Raw genomic sequence first — 15,710 nt, 5'->3', positions numbered from 1 at the left:
ATCATTGTTGTCATTCATCTCACTTATACATAAGCATAAATAAACATATATATGATATATACATAATCTTACATAATTGAATATATCATTGCTATTATTATTTTAAACAAACTATCTATTAGATCAAGTAAGAATTTTTTAAAAATGAAAGGTTTTTTACCTTTACTTATTCTTTCTTCAGTGCTCATCGTTTCTTGATGTAGATCTGAGTTTCTGACCTGTGTTATTTTCCTTCTCTCTAAAGAAGTTCTTTTAGTACTGCTTGCAATGCAGGTCTTCAGACAACAAATTCCCTCAATTTTTGTTTTTCTGAGAAGGTCTTTATCTCTACTTTATTTTTGAATGATAATTTCACAGGGTAGAGATTTTTCTATTGGTGAGTTTTTTCTATCAGCACTATATATTTCCCTCCATTCTCTTTTTGCTTGCATGGTTTCTCAAAGAAGTTATATGTAACTCATCTTTTTCTTCTATTGATAAGGTGTTTTTTTTCTGTGGCTTCTTTCAGGATTTTTACTTTATCTTTGATTTTCTATAGTTTGAAAATTATATGTCTAGGTGTAGTTTTTTTTGCTATTTATCCTGCTTAGTGTTCTCTGAGATTACTGGATCTGTGGTTTGGTGTCTGATATTAATTTGGGGAAATTCTCAGTCATTATTGTTTCAAATATTTCTTCTATTCTTTTCTCTCTTCCTTTTTAATCTGGTATTCCCATTACACGTATGTTATACCTTTTGTAGTTGTCTCACAGTCCTTGGGTATTCTGTTCTGTTTTTTTCAGTCTTTGCTCTCTTTGCTTTTCAGTTTGGGACGTTTCTATTGATGTATTCTTAAGCTCAAAGATTCTTTCCTCAGCCATATCCAGTCTACTAATGAGCCCATCAAAGGCACTCTTCATTTTCTGTTATAGTGCTTTTGATCTCCAGCATTTCCTTATGGTTCTTTCTTATGAGTTCCATCTCTCTGTTTACATTGCCTATCTGTTCTTCTGTGCTGTCATCTTTATCCATGGAGCCCTTAGCATATTAATCATAGTTGTTTTAAATTCCTAACATCCCCACCATGTTTGGTTCTGATGCTAGCTCTGTCTCTTCAAATTGTGTTTTTTGCCTATAACCATGCTTTGTAATATTTTCTTGGTAGCCAGACATGACATACTGGGTAAAAGGAACCGCTGTAAATTGGCCTTTAGCAACATGGTAACAAGGTGTGGGGGGAATGAAGCACTTTCTATAGTGTTCCAATGCCTCTGGACTGTGAACTTAACAAGTGTTTCTCAGTTTTTTTCTCCCCTCTTTTAGGTGGGACAGGATGGCTAGAGCTGGCTGGAGTTGGGTACTTCCCTTCCCCCAGGTCACTTAGGCTCTGGTTAACTAGTTTCTCCTAAGGGCCTTGTCAAGAAGAGCAGAATGCTCTGGCATATTTCAAAATGCTTCACTATCCCCTCCCTCTGCTGGAAGCACAAGGGGATTTTCTCCAATATTTACTGTGTGACCCTGGTTAAACTCGTGGAGATAAAACTCACAAAAGTGTGCGAGGTCCCTGAGTTCTTGGTTCTCCTGGAGTTTTTATCTCTCAGACGTGTCTACATTGTGCTGCCAGCAATTCATCAAGCACAACTCAAGTTTTTCTACCCTGGTATGGTTCCCATGCTGGTTTCTGTTTCTAAGTCTCTGCTCTGGTAAGCCCTGACTCCTTCTATTCATCTCTCTGTCGTTCCAATCTTGAGTCCAGTGATTTGTCCTGTGTCCTCAATTCTCTTACAGATCTAAGAAGAATTGCTTATTTTCCAGTCTGTTGTGCTTTTTACTTAGTAGACACAGTGGTGACGTCCAAGATCCTTACATGTGTAACCAGAAAACCAAGGTTTTCTTGATTCACAGCATCCTTAATGAGTCAGTAGTTTTTTTTCATGGCATGCCTAAACCAAAAGAAATACTTAATAGTTCTGTTTATTAAGTGGTTAGGCTCAAACCACTTAATAAATATTTGCATCCTAACATCTTAGCAGCCGTTTGAAAATGACTAATACACATCAACTGAGATAAAAAATAATATTTTTATTTTATTCTTAAATAACCACAATTTCTTAGGAAGGGGATGAGTATAGCTATTAGGCACTACACAACTTCTTAAACCTTGAAATCAGATGGAACGCCAACTCCCTCATTTTCTACTCTGCATTGATTTTTATGTAGTATTTGCTTTCTATCACAGCAGCCACCAAAAGTCCAAAGATTTGCAAAGATATGACATCACCAAAAGGAGCATAGCACAATCTAATGTTGAAACAGTGATTTACCTCAAGCTAGTTGTTTGGGCAGTCTGACAAATATCAAATATTACCATGTGTCTCTCAAGAATTTAAAATACCCCACATGGGCTGGCCTCGTGGCATAGCAGTTAAGTTTGCACACTTCACTTTGGGGGCCTGGGGTTTGCAGGTTTGGATCCAGGGTGCAGACCTGTGCACCACTCATCAGACCATGCTGTGGCAGCATCCAACATACAAAAAAATAGAGGAAGGAGCCGGCCCTGTGGCCAAGTGGCTAAGTTCGTGTGCTCCACTTTGGTGGCCCAGGGTTTTGCCGGTTCAAATCCTGGGCGCAGACATGGCATCACTTATCAGGCCATGCTGAGGCGGCATCCCACATGCCACAACTGGAAGGACCCACAACTAAAAATACACAACTATGTACCAGGGGGCTTTGGGGAGAAAAAGGAAAAATAAAATTAAAAAAAAAAAAAACAGAAGAAGATTGGCACAGATGTTAGCTCAGGGTCAGCCTTCCTCACCAAAAATAAATAAATAAATAAAATACCCCACAGTACCCCTGAGAGATTGCTGCAGTGCCCTGAGGATTGATAAATGGTACATCCACCCAACGGAGTCTTATGCATCTGCAAACAGTTGTGAGGAATATCTCTATATCCTCCTATGCATGATCTTCAATATGGGTTAAGTAAGTGGGAAGAAAAAGCACATCAGCAAAAATAGGCATAAATATGAATATAAATACATCTTTTTATATTTAAAAACCAGAAGGAAGGAGAAACCATAAAATTGTTTCTAATATCTACCTATGGGCACAGGAAGGTGACAAAGTGGAGGGGTCTGAGATAAAAGCTGCACTCTTCTAAATATACCTTATTTTTTGACTTGGGAATCTTATACATGTTTTACATAATTATAAAACAATTTTTGAAAGGGATCTCTAAAAATAGAAAGCTAAATGAAGCAAATGAACTTAACTGCATATTGATTTTGCGGCATAACCTCACAGAGAGTAACTATTGCATGTGATTTTAAAACACACGATTTAAAAGCTACTGGGAAATTCTTTAAGGGTATTAAGAACTGCAACAGTATATTAAGCTGTTGACAGTTGTATATTCTCGGCGGTGGTGTTGATACGGTTACTCTGAGACTGCTTTGTGTGTACAATGGGTTAAAACAAGTAATTATGTTGGTGTTATTGAGAACTGGGATTCTTAACATGAAAGAATGTAGATACAGATGTAAACTACATGAGAGTAGATAAAAAAATCCTAGTCCTGTAGTTGAGTTGGAAGAGTCAATAAGAGTTCATGATATATTTTGTCTTAAAATAGACACATATTTCTTAACTCTATCCCCAAAGTGACATCTAGCATCAAGCCTGCCCCACAGAGGATAGCCAGTATTACACAATGACTAGTTGATTCCTTTTCACTTTTATGAAGAGAGTGTCCTCTGGGCCCTCCTGGCAAACAGTCAACTGATGAGTTCTCTGATTTTACATAATTAATCCACACCAGTGTACCCACTTCTAGTAGCCTTTCTACTTCTTTCTCAATTCTCAGCCAAGACAATTCCAGCATCTCAGTTTTATTTACTGTAGACTGTTTTCCCACCCAAGTTTTAAGGAATCATCTCAGCAATGCATTACAATTGGTTCCAGGTGTACTTGTCAGAACATTAAGTTCTGAGTCATGGAAGGTTGGACCATATCACTATATTTTCGCTTACCCAGCTTTATATTTTGTCTCTCAGCTCTGTCACTTGGAATGGCACAAGTCCATTCCAAGGCATTTTACCTTACTTTCTGCCAGTATATATTAGCCAAGTCATGCAGGTTTGGGGGTGATTAAGCTCTTTCTTCCCATAACAGGAAGAATAATTTCCAACTGGGTCATACTAAGACCTAAACTTGGTTATTGGTTTAGAATAATGGGATATAAGGGCAGATCGAAGGAGGACAAGTGTCATCTTATGAGGCTACTGCCTCAGGTGAGGACTTTGCATGGTATCCAGGTAAAGAGAAGTGTCTATCTTGTAGAAATAGGGAGGGGTAAGTGGAATTGTATTGATCCAAAGAGAAATCTGGAAGTTGAAGGTTTTCAAGAATATCCACCCAACTATCTCTATCTTACTTTTCTAGGATCTCACCCCTTCCCTATGGGTCTTGACTTTACTATGGAAGACTTGATTGGGGCTGTGAATACAGCCTTCTTTCTAACTCCATTAATCTCACAATTAGGTCCTGGGTCTAGTTTTTAGCAGTATCTGCCCTCTTGCTTCAGAATGTGAGGTTCTCTTTAAATGCTACCCACCCTAGAGAAATTCTGACTTTCACACTGTACCTTAAGTTGATAGTTGGCTGACCTGAACCATTTCTTTTCTTTCGCACCTAACAACAAGCAACCAAATTCATAACTTTTATAATTACTATCACCCTCACATCTCTCAACTACTAGAGAAATTGTGTAAGTAGTGCATTTCCTTCCAGTTATTTCCAAGACAATTAACCATAGGTAAGAGTCTTAGTAATGGTTATGCTACAGCATACCAAGAACTATCCAAGAACCACCACACTTCCATCAGAAATGTGAGTTATTGTTGTCACATGGTCAATATTCATCCAGTTCTAGAACCGCACTCCCAGTATCAACTGTCTTGGTTTGTGTTCCCTCCGGAAGCAGACACTGATAGAAGGATTCAATGTAAATAGTTTATTTGTGAAGTAATCCTAGGAAATGCCAGTAGAGTAGGAATGTAAGTTAAGGAAGAGAAGGAAGCCAGTAAATTGTATATTATGAAGCAATTACAACTGTGGGCAATTATAGCTTAATCCTACAGGGGACCTTTTAAAAATGGTGTAGAATACGTGCTTCAGAGTCTTTCCACCCAAGGGGCAAGGGTTCTGGCATTCATTAGTTGAGGGCTGCATAAAGAGAAGGGAGGTGCAGAAATTTCCCAGTGTTGCCATCTTGCCCACAAAGGTTCCTGTGACCAGTGAAAGCCCCAAGGCAAAGAAATAGGAGGCTGGCAGTTGGAACCCACCAATCATAAACTGAATCTGTAAAGGAATAGGAATATGAGTGGGGCATTTCTAGGTCCATCTTCTTGGTCATCTACAATGACTCTCTGTTCCCTAGAGAACAGAGAAGATTTTTTTCACCCTAGTGGCTTTGCTCAGGCTGTCTTCTTTGTAAATAAGACTCTCCTCATCTTCCACCCATACCTGATTGAATCTGTTGAAATCCTTCCTGGGTTTCAAGGTCCAATAAACCTATCCAGTCTTCTCTCATCAACTCAGTTGAAATTAACTTATCTGTTCCCTACCACATCTGTTACTATAGCATTTTCTTTATGTCTCTCTCTCAGCACTTTGTACATTTTACACAATAACAGAGTTTTTGAAAAATATCTATCTTTCCCACTAAATTTGAGTTATTTGAGAGCAAGGACCAAATCATATTGGCATTTCAAAACATCATTAAACCAGAACAATGCTTAAAATACAATCTTGTTTAATAAGCAACTATTAAATTATTCTATTCATTTACTCAACAAATATTTCTTGAGTGCCTACTAAGTACCAGGCCCAGTACTAACTACTTGGGATATAACCAAGAACCAGAAAAGCATGGAAGCCACTTCCCACCACCTCCACCAAAAAACTTCCATTTTTTTTCTGTCATCTACTGCATGAAGTCCAACATTTTCCTGCCCTCTAAGATGTGTATTACTTATTTTTTTTAATTCTTCCATGCCTCATCCTCCCCTACATAACTATAATAATAGGTAAGGAGGTATTGCACACATGCTATGGGCCAGGCCATGTTGCTTATTTCTACTCATTTAATCTTCACAACAAATCAACAAGGATTGAATTATTAATTCCATTTTATAGATCTGGTAAATGAGATACAAGTAATAAGTAATTTGCACAAAAGCATAGGGCTAGCAAGTGGAGGGTGGTGGGGAGAGCTGGGACTCAAAACACTGTTTTATGCTGCCCATGTGATTTCCATTCTTACTGCTCCCCAAAATGCCCTCTCTAAGCATGCTATACCCAAGTCTGCTGATAATACCAACTGGAATGCCCTCCTACCTCCATCCATCCAAATCCTTGATTACCAGTGATGAGGTTTTGATATTAAGAAATTTATTCTCTTCCTTTGATGTTCTGTACCTCTATGCAATAAACTTTTTTGTTTTTTAGTGAGGAAGATTGGCCCTAAGCTAACATCCATTGCCAATCTTCCTCTTCTTTTTGCTTGAGGAAGATTGTCACTGAGCTAACATCTATGCCAATATTCCTCCATTTTGTATGTGGAACACTGCCACAGTATGGCTTGATGAGTGCTGTGTAGGTCTGCACCTGGGATCTGAACCCGTAAATCCCGGGCCACCGAAGTAGAGCATATGAACTTAACCATCATGCCACCAGGCCAGCCCCAATAAACATTTAAACTTCTCTTTGAAATATGGACAGAAGAAAATTACTAGCAGAATCACAATGAGTAGCCTCTTCTCTCTCTTCTTAAATTTTCGTTTAGATATTTCTTATTTCCTTAGGTTAAACAATAGGGTGTGGGGGTGGGGTAGGAGGAGGCTAAAATGTTATTAGAATAAAAAGCTAAGTGTCCTCAGGAAAAGAATTATTTTGACTTCGACGTACAGTAAAGGGCAATGGGAAAATCAAAAAGAAAAAATAAATTTTAAGTGTAATTCTAAAATTATTTTATTTAAAAGCAAAATATATAACTTAGCAGAAGAAGTTATTAGTCACTTTTAATGCTCTTTCTAATGTAATTTATATTAATTTTCAAATTCTAAATTGTATTAGTCAATGATGCAGCTTCTATGCCATACATATATTGAAACTGTGTTAAGTATTTTCAAGATTCCATTGTGATGCCTGATGTAGGATTGGCAGTATTTAAATGATTCTGGCCTGCAGCTCATCATCTCAGGCTGTGAATTCATTAAATTTGAAAAGAGGCAGGCGTAAGATTCATTTTGAATGGGAGATATCCAGGAGAATGAGCAGGTTGGTCCAGGAGTTGCTGTTGGGTGCCTTTGAAGAATGGGAGCACACCTCTTCCTAAATAAGATCTGAGTGTTTCAGCATATGGTGTTTGTGAACAAACATGCACTCGCTTGGTAAAATAGAAAACAGCCCTTGATCACCTAAGCTGGCCAAATGGAAATTATCCTACTGTCTCATCCATCATTGCTTGGTTCGAGCACTGTATAATTCATTTCCTCCTCTTGGGCTCGGTATACTACCACAAGTGCTATTGCAATATTTAGTATTTCAGGTTGGAAATGTGAAATGATGCATAGACACAGTACTTAGTCTGAGATAATTACAGAACACTGTGACTTGTAAAAGTTTCTCAGAAATAAATAAGTTCATGAGTTAACTTGAGACCTTAACGTTAAAAGAGTGACAGCCAATGGGACAGTGTGCATTTTCAGAGGATCTGGCTTTCTGGTGAGATAATATAGGATGCTGGAGGCTTTCTTACAGTGAAGTACACTTGAAACTGACTTTAAAGATTCATTTTGCAGGCTTAAAAAATCTACCTTTAGGAAAAGTGGGACTGGTATGGAAAGAGAAAGAAATGAACAAATATGTTCACTTTTCTTATGGGAATTCCATGCCTAAAAAGTAATGTAAAGAGACAGTTTGCTTTCCTTTTCTTCTTCAACATCACTGTTAAAGTGATAATGACCTCAGGAGTCTGTGTGTGGCCCATTTGATGTGGTTTGGGTCTAAGGAAAAGTTAAAGGCTAAATGTATTTTAACTGGCTAGAACCAAGATAAACACATCCCTGAGGTCACTATTTCCATTAGTTGACAGTCAGTATACAATATTAAAAGCATTGTAAAAATGATATACACTTTCCCAATGTTTTACTTTTGAAGAGCATTTATCCACACTCAGTTTCTGAACACCAACTCAAAGTAAAAGTACTTCTATTCCTTAGGGGAAGTGATGTTTAAACAAACAAACAAACAAGTAAACAAACTACGGTTTGCAGAGTAGAGAAGCTTTAGTTCAGTAAATGCTCTAAACACAGAGCTGCATAAAACAAGCCATGGAGGCTAATTATGGTGCACGTTACACATGCGCAGAAGGGTTTAGCAGCTAGTTTTCAGCAGATTGCATAGTTATTGGTCTTTACAAAACACCTCCCACCTGTTTCCAAAATCATTTTGAGGAGGCAGGCCCAATGCTCAGTATGAAATGGACTACCATTAAGCTAAGTTTTATTTTATCCACATCTCAATGTAGTTTGGCTTAAAAATAATTTTAGGGGCCGGCCCCATGGCTGAGCAATTAAGTTTGTGCGCTCTGCTTCGGTGTCCCAAGCTGTCGCTGGTTCAGATCCTGGGCGCGGACATGGCACCACTCATCAGTCCATGCTGAGGTGGCATCCCACATGCCACAACTAGAAGGACCCACAACTAGAATATACAACTACGTACTGGGGGGCTTTGGGGAGAAGACGAAGGAAAAAAATAGAAGATTGGCAACAGATATTTGCTCAGGTGCTAATCTTTAAAAAAAGAAAAGCAAAGGAAACATGATAAAGGAAAAGATTGATATATTTGACCTCAAAAAAAATTAAACGTTTAACAAATAATAATAATAATAATTTTATATTATGATTTTGGTGCAGTCCTTTAAAATTCAATAGATATTAGCCAGTCATGGGTAAATACAGTTACAGAAGCTAATCCTACAAGTCTAAAAGCTATAATCCCATTGTACACATAAGATTTATTTGATATCTCTAAGTCAATAATAAAGATAGCTCAAATTGAACTATTTATCCCTTTGTGTGGATTTCCTGTATTGGGAAGTCTCCTTTCATATATCTCCCTACTACACATACAATTCTAAAGATTTAAATGATTCATGTGACTAAAACAGCCTAACCATCTTTTCAATCTCTCCTTTCTCCTTGAGCAACTAAAAGTCTGTTTCGACTTGTCTGCTAGGTATTTCATGTTTGTCTTTCTAACAGATTTCAGAGGAGTATATTGATTTTGATAAAATTTATTTCATTTTTATGAGGTTTAGGCTACTTCTATTTGTAGCTGAGCATGCCATTTTGCAGAAAATGAAAGATAACTTTCCTCCAAATTGCCTATGTGTACATCAGAAAGGCTAAAATGATAAAGACAGAAATACTAAATATTGGAGAGGATCTAGAACAATTGACACCTCCGTTCATTGCTGGTGGGAGTGTAAAATGGTGCAACCAGTAAGGAAAACTATTTGGCAGTTTTCAGTAAAAGTATGTATGTGGCTACACCATGACCCAGCAATTCTACTCCTAAGTTTATTTCTAAAAGAAATAAATGCATATATCTACAAAAAGACGTACACAATGAAGTTTATAGCAGCACTCTTCTTAATACCTTAAAACTTGGAAAAACCCAAATATCCGTCCACAGTAGAATGGATAAATAAACTATGATATATTCATCCAATGGAATACTACTCAGCAATAAACAAAAATGAACTAATGGTATATGCATCAATATGCATGAAACTCACAGATATTATGTTCACTGGTCTAGTGGTTAAGATTCGGTGCTCACCACCACAGCCTGAGTTCATTTCCCAGTCAGGTAATCACACAACCTCTTTGTTGGTTGTCATACTGTGGTGGCTGCATGTTGCTATGATGCTGAAAGCCATGCCACTGATATTTCAAATACCAGCAGGGTCACCCATGGTGGACAGGTTTCAGCAGAGCTTACAGACTGAGACAGTCTAGGAGGAAGGACTTGGCTACCCACTTCCAAAAAATTGGCCATGAAAACCCTATGAATAGCAGTGGAGCGTTGTTTGATACAGCACAGGAACGTGAAAGGATGGAGCAGAAAGACCAAGCAGGGTTCTGCTCTGCGATACACAGGGTCACTAGGAGTCAAAATCAACTTAACAGCACTAAGAACAAAATACTCTAGATACAAAAGAACATACTGGATGATTCAATTTATATGAATTTCTAAAACAGAAAAAATAACCAGTGATGATGGGTGTCAGAATAGTGGTTACCTCTTGGGAGACACCACACAGATTGGGAAGGAGCATGAGGTGATATTATGCAGTGATAGAAATGTGGATCTGAATTTGGGTGGTATTTATACAGGTATATACATAAATTAAAAAAAGACTGAGCTCCAGTAAAATTCTTTTCTCTATTTATATGTTATGCTTTAATATTAAGACAAAGTACACTCGTTTGTGTATAAAATTTGTGGAGATATGATGTCACTGAAGATGACGATGTATACCCAGGCAAAAGTCATGCTGTGTTCCTAAATCAAATTCCCTTCCACCCCTGGGAGGATAGAGAAAGTGAGGAAAAGACAGGCAATCATGTTATTGATAAATAATGACATCTTAAGGAACTGTGCAAACATGGGGGATACTCTGAATGCTCTGGACATCTGGAGTCTGCTTAATGCTGCTTTGGGCCCAGAGCTCACATCTACAAGGACACTGGTTTGCAATCCTCTGCTGTCAAGGTCTCTTTATAGAAAGTTTGAAAGGGGCTTCTCCATCAAGTACCAAGGAAAGAGGTGGAAAAAACTTTTTGAAGGGCAGGAACGTCAACTCTCAGGAGAAGAAAATAGAAGAATTGGACGTGGCTAGACTAGCATTCTAGAACTAAGAGAAGAACCAAGACTGAGAGCTAAGAAAAATCAAGTTGAGGTTTAGTACCATTTTAGAGGGTTCAAAAATTTACCGATATTATAACTCAGATGTGCACAGGAAACATAGCTTCTTAATTTTGTATTTAACTGACGTGGTCTTTCTCGTGGTTCCCTAACTGATGGGAAGTGAGAAAAAAATCTACTTCTGGTCCTGGTTATTTTAAAACTGGTATGATCCAATAATTTAAACTGTTCCTTTAGGTAGGTTCAATATTTTGGGATAATCACCCAATCTCTCTATTTCTACCACTTCTTTTATTCTCTTGTACATGGTGACATTTGGGAGTCAGGGGAAGAAAGAGCTCACAGGATCTCCTGACAGTTAAGTGAAAGAGGCTTCAGATCTGGGAGGTGTCCCTCTGGGCCCTTCCTGGTCCCACTTGTGGAGGGCTAGTGTGGCATAACCAAAATGCTGGGTCCTTTTGACCAAGTCCTATGAATGGGGGTTCTACTGACAACTGTGGCCAATGAGTTTGCACACCACTCTTAATCAGCTTCATGAGGACTGAGTGGCCCCTTTCAGCTCTTGCTGGCTACATAACCTGGTGAGTCTCTGCCAAGTCCTCCATTCCAGTTCACTAGTCAACCCCCAACCTCATGGCAGACCCAGTGGACCATAACTCAATGTCCACGTCACTGGGGAACCAAAGGAAACTCAGTTGGACAGACCTTCATGTTTCGTGATGCTACTGTTTCATCATGCTACTCTGCCACCTTAACTGCGCTGTCCGCCCGTATTGTACAGTGAACTCCTGAGAAGTTTCAAACCTGGAATGAGTCAAATGGCTTCTGTCCTTGAAACCTCCTCCCACTCATCTAATACAGCTCTCCCTCTCAACCAAGGTCTTAGAAGGAGACATTCGAATTTACATCTACTGTCCACTTCTTCTTTCTTTCTGTTCTCATTATCCCCTAAAACCAGAAGCAGTTGCCTTTTCTCTTTAACTTCCTATGTTACATCCTTTTTCTGTCAGATGACAGCCATCTTTATGTCTTCCCCATTAAATGTAAAAGGGTTATCTTCCTTAAATTTTGGTAAAAATGCTAAAATTCAGTCCACTTGACCTAGATTTTGATATATTCAATCAGAGTCACAGGTAATTCTTTCTTTCTTTGTTTTTTTGTTTTTTGTTTCCAGCGGAGCTCAAGTTTCAAGTCTATTATCTTGATCCAAAGTCCTATACTGAATTTCAGAAGCTGAATTTCAACTCTTTCTCTTTTTGTTCCTATAACTTATTCCCATTTGCTCCTACCCACCCTGTACTCACTCTTACCCCAGGCAGAGGAAGGGTTGATTAGAAGGAAAATCTTACATGTAGAACACTCACTTTTTTTTTGTAAAATGTTAATCCCATTAAATCTGACTTGTTTTTTAACAAGCTTTACATTGGGGGGGGTTAAGAAATGGGCTTTGAAATCAGACATTCCTAAGTTTTAGATTCTGTTCTGAAACTTTTTGGCTCTTCTCAGACTTTCTAAATATTTACTACTGCTGAGTAAAAGGAAGCAAGACTCTAAGACGGAAGTTCCAAAGTTACAATCATCAGCGCAACATCATCATGGCTTTCCTGCTCCTCCTCCTCACAGCTGCCAGTAACTACCCACTGAACTCCTTTATGCGCTGGCTGCCTTTGATGGATGGAAGAACCAAAGCTCCATGAGGTTGTATAACTTGCCTAAGTCATGCAGCCTGAAAGTAGTCGAGCCAGGATTTTAACCCAGGACCATCTGACTCTGGAATCTATAGTAAATCCAGTGCCCATTCCACAGATTGTGAAACTGGAGCTCAGAAGATTTTCTTTTTTTTAAAGCTTGGCACCTGAGCTAACAACCATTGTCAATCTTGTTCTTCTCCTTTTTTTTCTTCCTCTCCCCAATGCCCCCCAGTACATAGGTGTATATTCCAGTTGTGGGTCCTTCTAGTTGTGCTTTGTGGGACGTGGCCTCAGCATGGCCTGATGTGCAGTGCCATGTCGCCGCCCAGGATCCGAACCAGCGAAACCCTGGGCCGCTGAAGCCCAGCGCGCGAGCTTAACCACTCGGCCACTGGGCCAGGCCCCTGGAGCTCAAAAGATTTAAATAAATTGCCTAAGTCAACCCCATCAGTAAATTTATCCTCAGCCTGTGCTCTTTCCTCTAGGCTATCCTACTGCCTCTTTGCAGTGTGGAGCAAGCACCACGCCATCTGCGTTCCCGTGCTGCTCCCTAACACCGCAGAGGGCTCTGAACATTGGAGAGCATCAAAGAATGTCAGAGGTGGTCGGAATTTCGAAACTGAAGAGAAATCTCTCATTTTGCACGTCTGAATTCTGAAGCAAAGCTGCATGGCAAGAGGCAGGTCTAAAACCCAGATCTCCTGGTCCCGTGAGCTGCATTCTTTCTCCTTCCTCCCTGTGCCCAGTAGAGGTTTGTTTGTTTTGTCGTCTTCCAGAGCCTAAGAGAAGAGACACGAGAGGGGAAGACCAGGTGGTGGCAGTCAGAAGAGAGTGGGTGGACCAATCCCTGCGACTCTTCAGAGAAGAAAGGAGAGCTGGCCCGGGCCCAAGGAGCGTCCCTGGGGGCTTATGTCGGCAAGGATCCCCGCTTCTCCATATGCGGATCCAAGAGATGGGCCTGGCAGATTCAATCAGACGGTGGCTCAAATGTCACAGCATGACTATAGAGAAAGAAAATAGTGGAAGCATGCCGGCCAATTTTGAACAGAAGTGCTCAGGATAAGGAAGCTTAAGAAAATTGCTGAAGAGAATGATAATGACAATAATAAAAACAAATAGCTACCATTTATTGAGCAGTTGTGTGTCTGGCACTGTGCTGCACACGTTACATATCGAACTGATGAAGTACAGTGATTATCCCCATTTTTGAGGAGGAAACTAAGGCAGGGCGAGGCTGACGAAGTTGCCCAAGGATACACAGCTCGGAAGGCATAGCGCTTGATGTGAACCCAGTCTGCCTAACGTCAGTCTGCGCTCTTGAGCCTGTAATCGTAAAAGGAGCCGTTAGTATGCAAGGCTGCAGGGGGCGCTCGAGTGCGTCATCTCCTTCCCTCCTTACAAAACCCTGCCAAGTGTGTATCAGTCTCTTCATTTTACAAGCGAGGTAGAAAGCTCCAAGACACTAACCGTTCAAGGTCACGCAGTGTTAGCGACAGAGCCAAGATTCAAGCTCAAATTGGTTTTATTCTGAAGCTCCTCATAAGCATGTTAATAATTGCAGCAAAAAGTTAGCATACTTGGCTAAAAATAATTTTAGTGGGAATTGTCCATTTGACATATTTGTAACTAACTCCCAGTGACGCTGATAGGCTGCCTGCAACCCAGGCCCAAGAGCACTGAGACAAGAGAAGCGGGAGTTTTATTTAGCCAATTTCTGTGTGAATGTGGAACCACCTCTCTCTCTGCAACCCTCACCCTCCTAAGTGAGGACAGCAGCCATTTGTGCAATCATCAGCACTCTTAGAACAAAGGTATTCATCCCTTTCCCATAGGCTCTTGATCTAACCCAAAACCACTTTCGATAACACAAAGAAAGATATAATCAAATACAGAAGATACATGTAGCAAGAAGCCAGGAAAGTTTTCTTTCCTTGGAAAATTATAGAAATTATCCCAATAGAAATTCAGTTCCAGGGGCCAGCCCAGTGGTGTAGTGGTGAAGTTCACACGTTCCTCTTCGGTGGCCCTTGTGTTTGCAGGTTCAGATCCCAGGCACGTACCTGACACCACTCATCAAGCCATGCTGTGGCAGCATCCTACATAGAAAGGGGGAGGATTGGCATAAATGTTAGTTCGGCAGCAATCTTCCTCAAGCAAAGAGAGGAAGATTGGAACGGATGTTAGCTCAGGGCCAATCTTTCTCACACACACACAAAATATAGGCATTCCATAATCCCAAAGACTCCTACTCTATTAGGCTTTACAGCTTCCACGTATGGACAATTCACCGAAAAGGTAATAAACGTGGTTCTCAAATATCTGAACAAATGCTCTTTCTTACTCATAGAGAAAGGCAAATTAAAAACACACAATGAGGTCAATTTTAACCATAGAGCATTGGCAGCATTGTAGGGGGAAATCACTCTCATGCATCAATGGTGGGAGCATAAATTCCTATGACCCCTAGGGAGGGCAATTTTGCAACATCTATCAAATTTACAATTCATGTACCATTTGACCCAGCAATCCTCTCCTAAGAATTTATCCTACAGATTTACTTGCACAGGTACAAAATGACCTATATTGGAAAGTTATTTATTGCAGCATTGATTTGTTTGTCTGGTTGGTTGGTTGGTGGGTTTTTTTTTGTTTTTTTGCTGAGGAAGATTCACGCCTGAGCTAACGTCTGTTGCCAATCTTCCTCTATTCTGTGTGTAGATTGCTGATGAGTGGTGTAGGTCCACACCAGTGAACCAACCAGGGCTGCCGAACTGGAGCATGCTGGACTTAACCACTAAGCCACAGGGCTGGCCCCTCGGCTTTTAATAGCAAAAGATGTGACTCAGTGTAAATGTCCATCAGTAGGAGGCTATTCCTAAATCATGGTTCAGCCATGCAGTAGAGCACCACACACTGTAGAAGGAACGAGAAGCTCTTTACATACAGAGACGGATCTGAGATCTATTCTTCAGTGAAATATGCCAGGGGCAGGACAGTGAATAGTCGACATTACTATGTGTATAAAAAGTTAGGAGGAGAAAT

The sequence above is a fragment of the Equus przewalskii genome, chromosome 5 (assembly GCF_037783145.1).
Source record: "Equus przewalskii isolate Varuska chromosome 5, EquPr2, whole genome shotgun sequence".
NCBI lineage: Eukaryota > Metazoa > Chordata > Mammalia > Perissodactyla > Equidae > Equus > Equus przewalskii.
The sequence above is the reverse complement of the archived record's forward strand: the minus strand, read 5'-3'. Positions refer to the sequence as shown.